The 15,242-nt window shown below is 30.8% G+C and overlaps 1 pseudogene; it reads left to right on the top strand.

Annotated features, from left to right (window-relative positions):
* The first annotated feature begins 7,911 nt into the window (after positions 1-7,911).
* Positions 7,912-9,394, top strand: LOC21400044 (annotated as a pseudogene).
* The last annotated feature ends 5,848 nt before the right edge of the window (positions 9,395-15,242 follow it).

Here is a 15,242-nt window from a genome sequence, read left to right as displayed (position 1 = left end):
CGACCAAAAAATTTGTAGAAATAACTGATATGTCGTTTTTGCAAATAGTAATTTTTCACATTGATTAAAGTTAGACTTATGTGACTGTGTTGCACACCATAAGGCATTTGCTTAATGTAGCGAGGTTTTTTTTTTTTTTTTTAATCTTAAGGTTACAGTTGATATAAGTGAAATTCCACATCAATTTGAGTACTACTGAGCATAACGTCTTACGATAGGTTATTATAATACTTATTACAATAATACTATATAAGATTCAATATACTCATCATGACATTATTACACTATATAACAGTTAAAATTTGGAATAAGATTGAATTTAGTAAGTAAGAATGACAAGGATAACAGAAAAACAATATGAATTACCGTAAGAACAACTGATGAATCGTTCTTATAAAATAGTAATTTCTCGCATAAATTTTAACAAAACAAAGCATACAAAAAACTTATTAAGAATAACAATGCTATCGAAATGACCGAGAACGACCGATGTTCAGCCACACGGTCGCTCAGAACAACTGACAGTTGTTACAATTGACTCATTTTCAACCTTCCACCGGCAACTGTTCCTACCTTTTAAATCAATATTCTTGACACAAACTCGAGTTTTAGGCAAAATATACCTCTATGTTTTCAAATAAACCTGCAAAGTTAACTTATATACAAGTTATAAACCAATTATTAATGTGCAAAACTTTTTATTTGTTAATAAAAATTTGAGTTTTCTACATCTTTTTCTCTTCAAAGCCTTGATCACAAGAACTTTGAGATGATTCTTGCATGTTCATTTGCACCCAAATTTAAAAAAAAAAAAAATTGAACTCAAGTTACAACTTCTTAATAAGTTTGAACCCAAAATAATAATAATAATAATAATAATAATCAGGATAAATTGAACAATTTCTGTAAGTCACAGACCTAATGATAAACCCTGCCTGAAATCAAACTTATAATTAGTTTTAAGAAATTAAGAAAGTTAATAATAATAATAATAATCAGGACAAATTGAACACAACTTGCTTTCAGGTGTCTAACATGGAAAAAGAACCATTTTATATCCAACATCTCTTTGTAATTTAAATATACAGAGATCCTATCAAATTTATAATATATTTATATATATGTATTAACAATAGGTTGCACTACGAGTTGACTTACTAGTATAAGAAACGTACTCATGCATGTACTTAGATTTATCCATAAAGTTAAACGTACATCCCCGATTTTTTTCCCCTCTCTCGTTATTAAGTAGAATTTTACATAGTTTAAGCACCCAAGAAATTTTCTTGATCCTTACCACAAGCACCATTCTTAACCAAACACATACACATCAATGATATTTCTCTCGGACTTCCACATGTTCACTATTTATAAGACCTCATAACTTTTCCTCTCTGACAGAGCCACCGCATGTCGTTTCATTCTCAGCCACACATGTCTCTTCTTCTCGAAACTTCTTATAAATATCACCCCTGTAAAACTTCCTCGTCTTCACCACCAAAACCAGCGAAACGACAGCCCCAAACAACGTAACGACAGTAATGATAATAAATGACAGCTTAAAGCACTCTCCACCGACGCAATTCAGGGCCTCCCCGGGCTTCCTATTTAGCCCCAAAACCGCCATCTGTTTCTTCGCTTCCTTGTCGTAGTAATAACCGGTAACCTTCACATTAAGCAAATACAAGCCAATGGGACTAGCTAAACCCCCGAAGTTGTAAAGAGTAGAGTAGTATCACTACAACAAAAAAGGTCATTTGCGACAACATTTTTTGCGACGACATTTATTGTCGCAAATAATAAAATATTTACGACAACATGTCGACGCAATTACTCCCCATTTAAAAAAATAATCATGTCGCCGCTAATAACTTAAATGTCGTCGCAAATAATTTTGGGGCGCAAATTTTAATGGCGCGGAATTTTGCCACTAAGGTAATCTATTTTTTGCGACAAAATTTTCCCTTTATTTGTGATGAAAAAGTCGTCGCAAATAATTTCATATTATTTGCGATGACTTTTTCTCTTTGTCGTCGCAAATAATCTTTTCAAGATTTCACCAAAAAAGTAAACGCGGGAAAAATGATTATTTGCGACGACATTTTCCATTTATTTGCGATGACAAAGTCGTCACAAATAATATGAAATTATTTGCGACGACTTTTTCTCTTTTTTCGTTGCAAATAATCCTTTCAAGATTTCACCAAAAAACTAAACGCGGGAAAAATGATTATTTGCGACGACATTTTCCATTTATTTGCGACGACAATATCGTCGCAAATAATTTCATATTATTTGCGACGATATTTTCTCTTTGTCGTCGCAAATAATCTTTTCAAGATTTCACCAAAAAACTAAACGCAGGAAAAATGATTATTTGCGACGACATTTTCAAACTTATTTACGACGACAATGTCATCGCAAATAGGTCTGATCTAATATACCCTATCTTCTTCCTCTTCATTTTCTCCCGCCACTTTCTATCTCTCTCTCTGCCTCTTCTTCCCCTCGCCACCGGCCTTCTTTTCTCTCTCTTCCCTTCTCTCTCTCTCTCTTCCCTTCCTCTCTCTTTCTCTCTTCCCTTCTCTCTCTCTGTATTAAAAAAGTTAGATGTGACTGTTTGTAAGAACTTTTTACTGTAGCAAAACTCAAATCGGTGAAGTGAAAAGTTTTTAGTTTTAAATTTTTATAGTTGAAAGTTTTTAAAAAATGTTACATTTTTTTCTGTTATAAGTAAAAGTTTTTAGAAAATATCACATCTCATCTCGAATTAAAAACTTAAATTCGCGAAGCGAATGAGACCTAAGTTCGTTTAGTCACTTATTTAAGTTTTTAATTTGAATTGAGATATGATTTTATATGAGAATTTTTCATTGTAGTAAAAAAAGTTATATGTGATTATTTTTAAGAACTTTTTACTGTATCAAAATTCGAATTCTAAACTCAAATCGGTGAAATAAATAGGGTCTTAATTAATATATTTAACTAAAAACCTGGCTTATTCTTTTATAATAAAACTCAAAAAAGTTTGAACTCAAATTACAACTTTATTTAAATTCGTATTCTTTTATAAAATTTGAGTTTGATCTTGAGTTTTAATTCGAGTTTTAACTTGAATTTGAGACTAAAATCTAAGTTCAAGTTCCTCCTTCAACTCAAGTTCTTAAACTCAAACTCAAGTTAATGAATAATATTTTTTCTATTATTAAAAACGTCATAATTTTTTCGTTTTAATTTTGATTGAGATTATTTTTTTTATGCGTTCACAACGAAGAGATGAATAAAACTTCACCCATATACCCTATTAAAATTTTTTATCACCATTGAATTTTTATTAAAATATTATCTAAATATAAATTCAAATTTTGATCCACTAAACATAAACTCAAATAGATTCTCAATTCAAACTATAACTTAAATGTGCACATCTAATACAAACTCTAGTTACAACTTTAACTCAAGTTATAGTTTAAATTTAACTTAAGATCTAAACTCATGTCATTATAATTAAAAAATGTAACTGAACAAAATTTGTATAGAAATTTAGATTTTTGCAAATAAAAACACTTTAGTAGAAAGACTTAATTTGTGATTCAAACATACGAAACAAAGATACCTTATAGTTGCAGGTATATGCTGCCGTTTTTTTTTTAATCTGAGTTGTTTTTACAGAAAATAGTATTTTAACTATTTAATATATTTTTATTTGTTAAATATCAGTGGAGTGCACATTGGCCCCGTTCATTTCGTCGATTCGAGTTTAGAATTTGAGTTTTGCTACAATAAAAAGCTCTCAGAAACAGTCACATCTAATTTTTTTGCTACAGTAAAAAGCTCTCACACAAAATCACATCTCAACTCGAATTACAAACTCGAATCAGCGAAGTGAACGGACCCTAAAGAAAAGATCTTAACACAATATAAAGGAGATAGTGTTTCCTTCTCTTGTGGAAATCTAAGGGGGCGTTTGATTGGAGGATTCATATCATGATTTGAATCATAGTTCATGGTTCGTTACAGTATTTTCTCTCACAAAAATATACGTAAATTAAAAATAATTTTAATCTCATAATTTTAATCTATGAACCAAACGTCTCCTAAACTTCGTTCATATCCTCAAAAAATCGCTTATTTCCTTTTAAAAAAAAAAACAAAAACAAAATTAAATCCCATGAGATAAGGGCCTCCCCTCTACATTTCCCTCAGTCAGGTATAATAATCTGCCATCTTCACCAAACAAGGCCCAAGTGTAGAACTCCGTTAATTCGAGGTAAACTTGAATAATAGTCTCATAATTTTTTAACTTTTTGACCCTTTTTTATTTTTTTTTTAACTTTAGATCCTTAATTTTCCGGACTTTGTCATTATTTCTTTTTGTCCCTTTCTTTATTTTTTTCAGTAATTATATAATTGTTGTTTCACATGACCGTACGCGTTTTTTATTAGTATACAATATAAGTTACAAAATTAACAATGGGACTTTATAAACCTTGAAATAGTAGATGTATTCCTAAACTTTCAAATGGTGTTTTTCTTTTTTTTTTTACCTAATAATTAAAGTTAAAAGATGAAAATAAGTGAGAAGAAAACAAAATTTATTTAGGCACTGTTCACTTCGTGGATTTCTAGTTTTCAATTCGAGATGAGATGTAACATTTTTTTAGAGCTTTTTACTATAGTAGAAAAGTTAGATGTGACATTTTCTTAGAGCTTTTCACTGTAGAAACTTAATGCTGAAAACTCAAATCGGTGAAATGAACGAGGCTTTAATGTAATATGACAACATACCTACACCTACAGACTAGAAGAATAAAAAAGGGCTCTATATGCATACATAAGAGAATTATATAATTAGATAAATTATGAAAAAACTTATATATTTTTTATCATAGGACAATTAACATATCATTAAGAAAACTTAAATGACGTAATTTATATTTTTACGCACAACGCTACAAATATAGGTACTGTTTGTGCGGGTTGAGTTGAAAATTTAATTGAAAAATAAATTTTTATAAGAAAAAACATTTTTATAAAAAAATTAAATTTAAATTTTTATAAAAAAAACACTCTAATAAGAAATTTAAATTGTGGTTCAAACTATTAAAAGAATATAGTCATAAAAAATTTTAAGAAATCAAAGAATTATCATTTAAATTAATAAAAGTGACATGTATCAAAAGTAAGATGGTGACAAATGACACGCTTTTCATCACAAAACTAGTTTCGATTATTGAACAAGCTAATTGTGGCCCAACGACTAAGTGGTTAGTGGACTCGCACTCTATTTCGTCTTTACTTCCCACATACATGTTATAATTTTTTTTCTAAGCTACATTTTAAACATGGATGGCCACGTTTTAATTTTCAAGAGTTGATTCAGAGCATTAAAATAATTTAATTTTTTTTAAGCTTTTCTTTACTAATTTAACTATCAGCTAAATTGTTAACTATTTTAAAAATTTTCTTCCACACTAATTAAATATAACTAAAATAGAGTGACTAATCATTTTATGTTTTTGTATTATTTTATTCTTTCAATTAAAATAAATATAAAAATTCTTTTATAAATTCAATAAAATTATATATATTTTAAATTTAATAAATATTAAACTAATTTATATTTAATTAAAATAAAAAATATAATTAAAATGACTCAATAAAAAATTATTAATTAAAATAACTTTCGTAGCTAAAATTTAGAAAGCCGCTTAGAGATGCTAAGAGACAAATATAAGGACAAAATATTTTTGGGCCCTCTCGCGCACTACCTGTTGGATTAATGCTGGACATAATGAGTGCTTTTGGCTCTGTAAAAACTGAATGGCTGGAGAACATGAATCTGAGATGCACTTTTTACTTGTGATCACCTCAAATGATACGTGTCTTATTTCACAACTCAACCTATAATTCAAGTATTTTTTTTGTAAAAAATTAAAATTTATTTTTTATTATAATATTTTTCTCTTATAAATTTTCGTTCATTTCGATAATTCAAGTTGAGATGTGATTTTATGTGAAAATTTTTTACTGTAATAAAAAAATTAAATGTGACTGTTTCTGAAAATTTTTTACCGTAGCAAAACTCAAATTCTAAACTCGAATGATAAAATTTTTAACTTAAATTGTGAAACAACATCCTAAAAACTGACTTGAAAACAAGTAATAAAAACAGATAAAAAAGATTAAAAAAATTACGTATTAGAAAAACAACAACAATAAGAGATATATATATATATATATATATCAGCTGAAAAAGACTTCAAATCAAAATTAAAAGGTGTACTCATGTATCTACAAAATTATTTTCCTCTAAACTGATCATAACAATAACAACAAGAGAAACAAAGGCCGTTTACTTTTTAAATTATATTATTTCCTCGTCACCATATATATTGTACATCTTCACAAATCGGTCAATATTCAAAACATCTGATTTGGAGAAAGCTTCTGGTCGATCGTTACTGATAATTAATTTGTTTTGTCATAAAAAGAGGACCGCTAAAAGATCCTTGAAGAAGAAAAGGATATGGATCAGATCGACTTGTCCGAGGAGGAAAACAGGGTTCTATATAAGGTTATAATGGAAAGGTTTTCCCGGCGATATATTAATTTCGTCATTGGAGAAATGTCAAAACAGCAATGCTCGAATATTAAGCAGCAATGGAAAAGTTTATATATATATACACACAAAGAAATGGTAAAAAAAGCAGCATAGGAAATATTTTTAAGGGCTGTTCGGCAGTTCTTTTCTTGAGTCAAATACTAAAAAAAAAATAGCTCAAGTTATAATTTTATTTAAGTTCATGTTTTTTTAAGTTTGAACTCGAGTTTGGGACTAAAACTCGAGTTCAAGTTTTCCCTTCAACTCGAGTTCATAAACTCAAACTCAAATTAATGAATAGTATTTTTTATATTCTTAAAAATGATATAACATTTTCGTTTTAATTCTGATTGAGATGATTTTTTTATATGTTGACAACGAAAAGACGAATAAAATTCCACCCATATACCCTATTAAAACTTTTCATCAGTATTGAGCTTTTATTGAAATACTATCTAAATATAAATTCAAGTTTTGACTCATTCAAACACAAACTCAAAAAAATTCTTATCTCAAACCATAACTCAAATGTACACAACCAAACACAAACTCAAGTTACAATTTCAACTCAAATTACAATTTCAACTCAAATTACAACTTCAACCCAAGTTATAATTCAAACTCAACTCAAAATTTTTACTCAAAAATACTCAACTCAAAAATGTAAAAGAACAATCCCTTAATTATTTTTGTATCTAATGAGAATAAATCTTTATCGAAATAAATAGGGTTGTTCTATAATTTTATGTCCACCTAATCACATTTCTTTCTCGCGCTTCATTATTTGCGACTGATTTTTTTTTTTTTTTTTTTTTGTCGCCGTTTCCTATTTTTTTGCAACCAAATTTGGTCGCTGATTTTTCACCTTGGGCACTAATTTTTGGCGACCAAAATTTGGTCTCAAAAAGACACTTTCTGCAGACTTCTTTTTTTTTGGTCGCAAATTGGTTAGTCCCAGAAAGTAAGTTTTTTGTAATGTCTGACGGAGATATTGACATGATCTACTTAATAAGGTGAGAATAATTTTCTCTTAGCAAACCAGTTTTATTAAAGAGAGTTAAGCCTAATATCATTTGATTTATGTAAAATGGTATCAGAGCTTTCATAATTTTATAATGTTGGGTCTTTTAATATCGACTTATTCACAGTAATTTAATATGGTTCACGTTGTGCGTGAGGGAACATATTAAAATTTTACATTTGTTTGAAGATATTGACATAATCTACTTAATAAGATGATGACAATTATTTCTTAACAAAGTAGTTTTGTTAGAGTAAATTAAACTAATATCCTTTAATTTCTATAAAACCTCTCGGTCCTCCTCAACGAGATCACCCCGCTGTGGGCCGTCCTCGCCATCAGCGCCACCATGAACTTCACCGGCTACTTCATGGTTTGGCTCGCCGTCACCAAAAGAATCCCCACACCAAAAGTTTGGCACATGTGTCTCTACCTCACCATCAGAGCCAACTCCCACACTTTCATCAACACCGGAGCTCTCGTCACTTGCGTGAAAAACTTCCGGCAAAACGGCGGTATAATGCTCGGCCTTCCCAACGGTTACACAGGCATAAACGCTACGGTGATCGCTCAGTTATACCACGCTTTCTATGGAAACGACACAAAGTCTTTTACTCTCTTTGTCGCTTGGCTCCCGACCGCCACGGCTTTGTGTTTTCTACGAGTCATTCGGATAATGAAGCCCGTTGCTCATCAACAGAAGAATAATGACCGCATATTGTTAAATAAATTCTTTTATATCTCGCTAGTCCTTGCTGGGATTTTGTTGTTGATGATTGTTGTAGAGAACAACGTGAGTTTCAATAGGAGAGAGTATGGAGGAAGTCCTTTTGTTGTACTTTTTTTGCTCTTTCTTCCTTGGTTTAGAAGAATACCGTTTATGGAAAGAGGAAGAGAAAATAATTAATGGTAATACAACGAGTAGACATTTGATGATCATGGCAAAACAGTTTCTTGTTGGAAAGACGAAGATAAATCAATTGGCAGTAATGCAATGAGTATTCCGGTGATCGCGATGGCGGCGGTGACAGGGACGAAGCGGACGTTTTATGATGGCATGAATGTTTCTTGTTGGAAAAATGTGTTTAGTCTACCGGAGATAGAAGAAGACTACACAATTCTACAAGCAGTTTTTAGTCCCGAAATGATAACTCTTTTCCTCACAACTATGTGCGGATTAGGAGGGACTCTATCAATGATGGACAATTTAGGGCAAATCGGAACTTCATTAGGCTACTCCAAAGAAATCATAACAACTTTTATTTCCCTCGCAAGTGTTGATTTTCCTCAACTAAATCTTCGCCGGAATACTATCCGAAATTCTCATCACAAAGTATAAATTTCCCCGTCCTCTCATGTTCACTCGCACCCTTTTATTCTCTAGCATCGGATACCTTCGATCCTCATCGGATTCTGCTTCGGCGTGCAGTGGCCGCTGCTCTTATCGGTCGTCTCGGAAATCTTCGGGTTCAAGCACTACTCAACACTCTACAACATTGGTGCAATGGCAAGCGCTAGTGGCTTGTACTTGCTTAACGTGAAGATCACCAGATATTTCTACGACAAATTAGAAGCTATGAAGCAACTGAGAGCTTTAAGGCTAGAGAGGAAACCCGGGGAGGAGCTGGAGTTGTAAAGGCGGCGAGTGTTATAAGTTGTCGTTTATTATACTCACAGGCGTGACTTTGTTTGGTGCGTTTGTGTCGTTGGTTTTGGTGCTTCGAACTAGGAAGTTCTATAGGAGTGATATTTACAAAAGGTTCAAGTAAGTGGAAATCTCACCGGCGCCGGAGAATCTCGGATCAGCGTCGCCAGAAGAAGAAGTGATAAAAGATTGATAGGTGTTGAAGGAAAGGGATCATAACAGCGATAGTAATTACAATGCAACAAAAAAACTGACGTTGCCAAGTAGTGCAGTATAAAGAGACACGTCCTATACCCCAAGAAAGCTCAATATTTATTAATGCGACAATGTCTAAATAATGTAACTGATTAATCTCATAAATGGTATCCTCAATCACATTTAATTTGGTCTCATACTTTTAAAACATCCTAGAATTAGCCATTAAAGTTTTATTTTGTTTCAGTTTAAGACCTTATTATGTTAGCTGGTATTAAATATTAACGGAATCTGTGACAACTTAAAATCAAAATTGGAAACATGTGAAGTTTAGGAACTAAAGTAATACAAAAAACGAAAGTAAATTTTCACATATAATCCTTAAATTTTAGTTGTTTTCAATTTTGATCCTTAATTTAGACAATTTATGTTAAATATTTAACACCAAGTCAATAGATAGACTAAAATTGAAATAAGATAAAATCTCAATAATCAACTGTGTGACATTTTAAAAGTCAATTAATGAGATTGATGATAAACCTCATAAACTGTCCGTGAGAAACGTTTCGTTGCCACACCCCCTCCCCAACCTTTTTTTTTATTAGCATTTTTTGTAGGTTTTTTTCTTCTTGAGTGTTTTCTTCTTCTTCTTTTTTTCTCCTTTCTTTTTCCTGCCTTATCTTTTTTATTACATCTTTTAATTTTTTTTCTATATGTTTTTAAATAATACTCATTTAAATACTTTGCTTAGGCTTATCTAAAATAATATTTTTTTTCTTAATTACCTTACTAAAATAATTTATTCTCAGATGCATTCCTATATAAACATTTCTTTTAGATCCTAAAAAATTTCAAGTTTAGTTGCGAGATGCTTTGCACATTGATATAGTGTGCGTAACATTTCTCACATTTTTTAAATCATTTTTTCTGTCTTTTACTTTAGATATTTTTCTGCAGTTGTCTTTATTTCTTTTTCTTTCTATTTTTTTTCAACAAGTTGTATAATCATTGTTTTAAATAAGTCAGGAATACGGAGTACGTGTTTTGACTAGTTTTTTTTTTTAAAAAAAGAAAAAATAACCAAAAAATCTCAGAAACACTAAAAGAAAATTAGGTGCAACTGCATTTATATAGAAACAATATGCATAATACAGAGATAAAAAATAAAATAAAATAAAAAGAAGTCTTGGTTGTAGTCACTTGCCACTTTGAATATTAAAGAGACGCAGACAACAAGCAGAATAATAAAGTACAATGTAACTGAATTTGTTTTTGCCGGATTTTTCACCTGAACCCCACTTTTTTTCCTGGTTAGACTTTTCACCTGAATTCAGTTTTTCTTTGCCGGAAATAAATGCCCCGACTCTGAATAATATATGAGAATGATGTCATTACCGTTTGCCGTTCTACTCTGTCATTTTTAGTCATTTCTTATTGTCTTCATATCATTTTTTAAAATTGAAATAAGGTAAAATCTCAGGGATTAATTAGGTAAAATCTCAAAGATTAACTGTGTAACATTTTAAAAATTAAGGATTAAAATGAGATCAGATAAATCTCAAGAACTATTTGTGAGAAATGTTTCGTTCTTCCCCAACTTTTTTTTTATTAGCCCTTTTTGTAGGTTTTTTTCTTCTTCAGTGTTTGCTTTTTTTTTTTTCTCCTTTCTTTTTCCTGCCTTATTTTTTTTACTACATCTTTTAATTCTTAGATGCATCCCTATATAAACATTTCTTTTAGATCCTCAAAAATTTCGAGTTTAGTTGCAAGACGCTTTGCACATTGATATAGTGTTCGTAACATTTCTCACATTTTTTGAAATCTTTTTTTGTCTTTTCTTTTCTGTCTTTTATTTTGGATATTTTCTCACATTTGTCTTTATCTATTTAACATTTCTTTTTCTTTCTTTTTTTTTTCTAACAATTTGTATAATCATTGCTTTAAATAAGTAAGAAATGCGGAGGACGCATTTTGACTAATTGAAAAAAAAAAAAAAACCAAAAAATCTCCTTGAAAAAAGAAATAACTAAAAAAAATTAGGTGCAGCTGCATTTATATGGAAACAATATGCATAATACAGAGATAAAAAAAAAAAGTAAGTCTTGGTTGTAGTCACTTACCACTTCGAGTATTAAAGAGACGCAAACAACAAGCAGAATAATAAAGTACAAAGTAATTGAATTTTTTTGTCGGATTTTTCACTTGAACCCTTTTTTTTTCCTGGTCGGACTTTTCACCTGAATCCAGTTTTTCTTTGCCGGAAATAAATGCCCCAACTCTGATTATATGTTTGGTACTTAGATTCGTTCCCTGATTCGAATCATGATTCGTAATTCGCTACAGTATTTTCTCTTATAAAAAATACACGTAAATCAAAAATAATTCTAATCACGTGATTTTAATCCATGAACTAAACGTTTTATGAATAATAGATGAGAATGATGTCACTACCATTTGCCGTTCTACTCTATCATTTTTAGTCATTTATTATTGTCTTCCTATCATTTTTTATTTCCATCTATTACTATACCCTACATTTTTTTTAATAGTACTTTTAATAGCCCCTATTTATCTACAAAGAAAAATGCTCAGAGCATCATTAGTCTTAAACATCATCACTAATAAAAGGTGGACTCTTTTTATATGCCTCACACTGCAGGATTCACCTTCTACTAGTAGATGATGCTTAGCACCATTGATGTCTTATGGGCTATAACAATGCTCATGTACAAAGTATTATATTTCTTACAAAAATGCTAAGGACCTATTTAATATATGGGTTCAAAACAGAGTTATTGATTATGACTTTTAAAATTTAAATTTTTTATAAGGAAAAAATAATATAACAGAATTAAAATTATAAGTTTGCACTGTAACAGAACTCATATACTAAAACCTCATTTATATCACCGATTCGAGTTTTGTTATAGTAAAAAATTCTCATAAACAGTCACATCTAACTTTTTTACTACAATAAAAAGCTCTCACATAAAATTATATCTCAACTCGAATTAAAAACTCAAATCAGCGAACTATAGTCTTAAATATATGTGTTCCGACCACGACTTGCTCACCATCCCACGTGTGCATAAAACAAGTCTAGTTTTTTGGGTTTTTTTTTTTTTTAGTTAGTAATAACAAGTCTAGTTGGCGTTTTCATTTTAAAAGTTAAAAAGTAAAAATTTTTTATATGAGAAATGTGAAAAGTCAAGGCCAAATTAGAGAAAGAAAAGCATTCTCTGTACTTTCCTTTCAGACCTCATATCGCCTACGAAAAATATTGCATCTCATCCAAGAACTCAAAATCGGAACGTGTATATGCAGTTGCCATAAGGAAAGATATAACTTCGAATAATCTTATAGGTTCATAGGTTTATGGATGTTCTGGTTGCCTATAAAGCCAACCCAGAGTGGTATATGTTGAGGAAAAAGGAGAAAGTTTCAAAATAGAGAACAATATATTCATGAAACTATAACTGGGATGTTTGAAACTGGACAATACCAATAGACAATGTCTTGTTTTTCTTTCTAGGTATCAATCTTTTATCGTCCTTAGTCTACTCAGTTTATTAAATTCTCAAGCAACAACAACAAAAAAAGTAAATAAAGAAAATGAGCGTGTTAGAAATCTGTTCTAAAATGATTTTATTTTGTGTATGAAAATGAAAATGAAAAATGTTTTAAAATTTGTATATAAATCGGTTCTGAAAATGTGTTTGGTAGTTTTATTGAGAGATTGTTTCCAATATTAAAAAAAATTGAACTCCGTTTAGTTATATATTTCTTAAAAGATCTCCTAATATTTTAAATAATATATTAAATAATTAATAAACTTCCCAATTAATGTACTAGTAATGAATATAATATATAAATACTTGCTATGTAAGTGATATACTTACTAATTAATTAGTTGAATAAATAATGGTGTACGTAAGTAAATTAGGATACCAATTATCATACACGTGTATTAATAGTTAATTTATATATCATGAACATAGTAATTATCATTAGCAATTTAAAATACTTCTCCTAGCATATCAACTACAAATTAGTCTTTAAATCACATTACAAATAAATAGCAAAAAGAGGGAAGAGAAAATAAAAGTGAGAAAAGGAAAGCGACTTTTAATCATGTTGAGAAAGCTTGTCATTTTACGAGAAATAGAAACCGTGTTTTCACAATTTGAATTACAACTTAAAATTTTTGTTGTTCTCTCGCAAAAATTTAAATTTAACATTTTTGTTGTTTTTTCTCATATAAAGTCAATTTTTAACTCAAATTATCAATGTGAACTCGCGACAAAAACAAGTCCCTAATCTAACATATATAGATATTAGAGTAGGGATAAATTTATTAAAAAAAATGAACTGATAAATTCAAGAAGAAAAAAATAATTTTAATGAAGTTAAAAAATATCAATGAATGACAAAAATGTAATGAAAATAACTAAGGGTCAAAGGCTCATCAAGGCTCATTACGCCTTCTATATATGTAGATTTCTTATTCTTTAACTTTTTCTTATTTCTAATCTTTTTCCTCTCTTTTTTTAATTAAAATAATTCCCTTTAAATATATCTTACTTAATTTTTTAGGTCAAAAACTCCCGAATAATTTTAATTCTTTTGCTATGTTTTTTTAAATGCATTTTTTTTCTTTTACACTAATTAATGGATTTAGCTTCTAAGAAGATCACACATTTTAACACAAGATTAAATTTACAAAATTATTCCCCGCATACCTAGCAAGTAAATCTACTAGTATATGTAAAAGATGCTTTAGAAATGAATATATTGACTTTTGTAAAATGTATGTTTAATATCTTGTATTTTGAGTCATTTTATTACACAAAATTATATGTAAAACTCTTTCTTTAATAACGAGTCTAGTCCTGTAGTAGCTCAAGTGATGCAAGACGATAGAGCTACCCGGCCTAACCCAATCTGCACTAAAGACAAGCCAGAATAGCCCGAATAAAGACGACAATGGACGCTAGGCGTTGGTCTAAGAGCACATAGATATTTACGCATTATACCACAATAAACTGAAGGGGATCGACAATTACCAGCAGGTCAAAATCTATTACAAAATCTACAAAAATCTGTTGATAAAAAAATATTGTAAGGATAATTCTAACCTTAGCTCTAGGTTTTCTCTTCCTTTTTTCTCTCTCTCTCCTCCTCATATTTTCTTCTCGCTGCTCTCTTTGCTCTACCGTCGGCACTGCTTTGGCCGACGTTGCTCCCCCGCCCATGCAACACACTGCCACAGAGAGCTCATAGCGGCGATGCGAGATAGACGACGTAAGATCTTCCGTTTCAGTTCTCCTCACCGCTCCATCGGCCTCCGCACCAGCCTCACCTCTAGACGATCGACGCCGTCGCGAGTAAGATCTCACGCATAGCAGATTCGTGAACAAGGAAATTGTCCCACTGCCCCTTTCGTACAAAGCCGTCAATGAGGCGTCGACGACACGCCGAGGATCTGCAGCTATCTCCACCCGCGAGTTTATGGCAATGAGGCTATGTGATCTCCTTCGGAAGCTGCAATGATCTCCTCCACAAAGTCGTCGGTGGATCATCGCTTTTCCTCGGCCATGGGAGGAGATCTTTGTTGCACAAATTTTTTTTTTCTTGTTTTTTTTTTTTTTTTTTGCCAACGATTGTTTGTGATTTTCTATGATTTTTTTTTGTTTGTATTTTTGAAGTTTCTGGCGACGAGACTGCCGTTGTGTCGCCGGTACTGGTGGTTATTAGTTGGTATTAGGGCGTATAACGAC

This window comes from Morus notabilis, unplaced genomic scaffold (genome assembly GCF_000414095.1).
Source record: "Morus notabilis unplaced genomic scaffold, ASM41409v2 Scaffold413, whole genome shotgun sequence".
NCBI lineage: Eukaryota > Viridiplantae > Streptophyta > Magnoliopsida > Rosales > Moraceae > Morus > Morus notabilis.
Note: the sequence above shows the minus strand (reverse complement) of the source record. Positions and strands in the feature narration are given on the sequence as shown.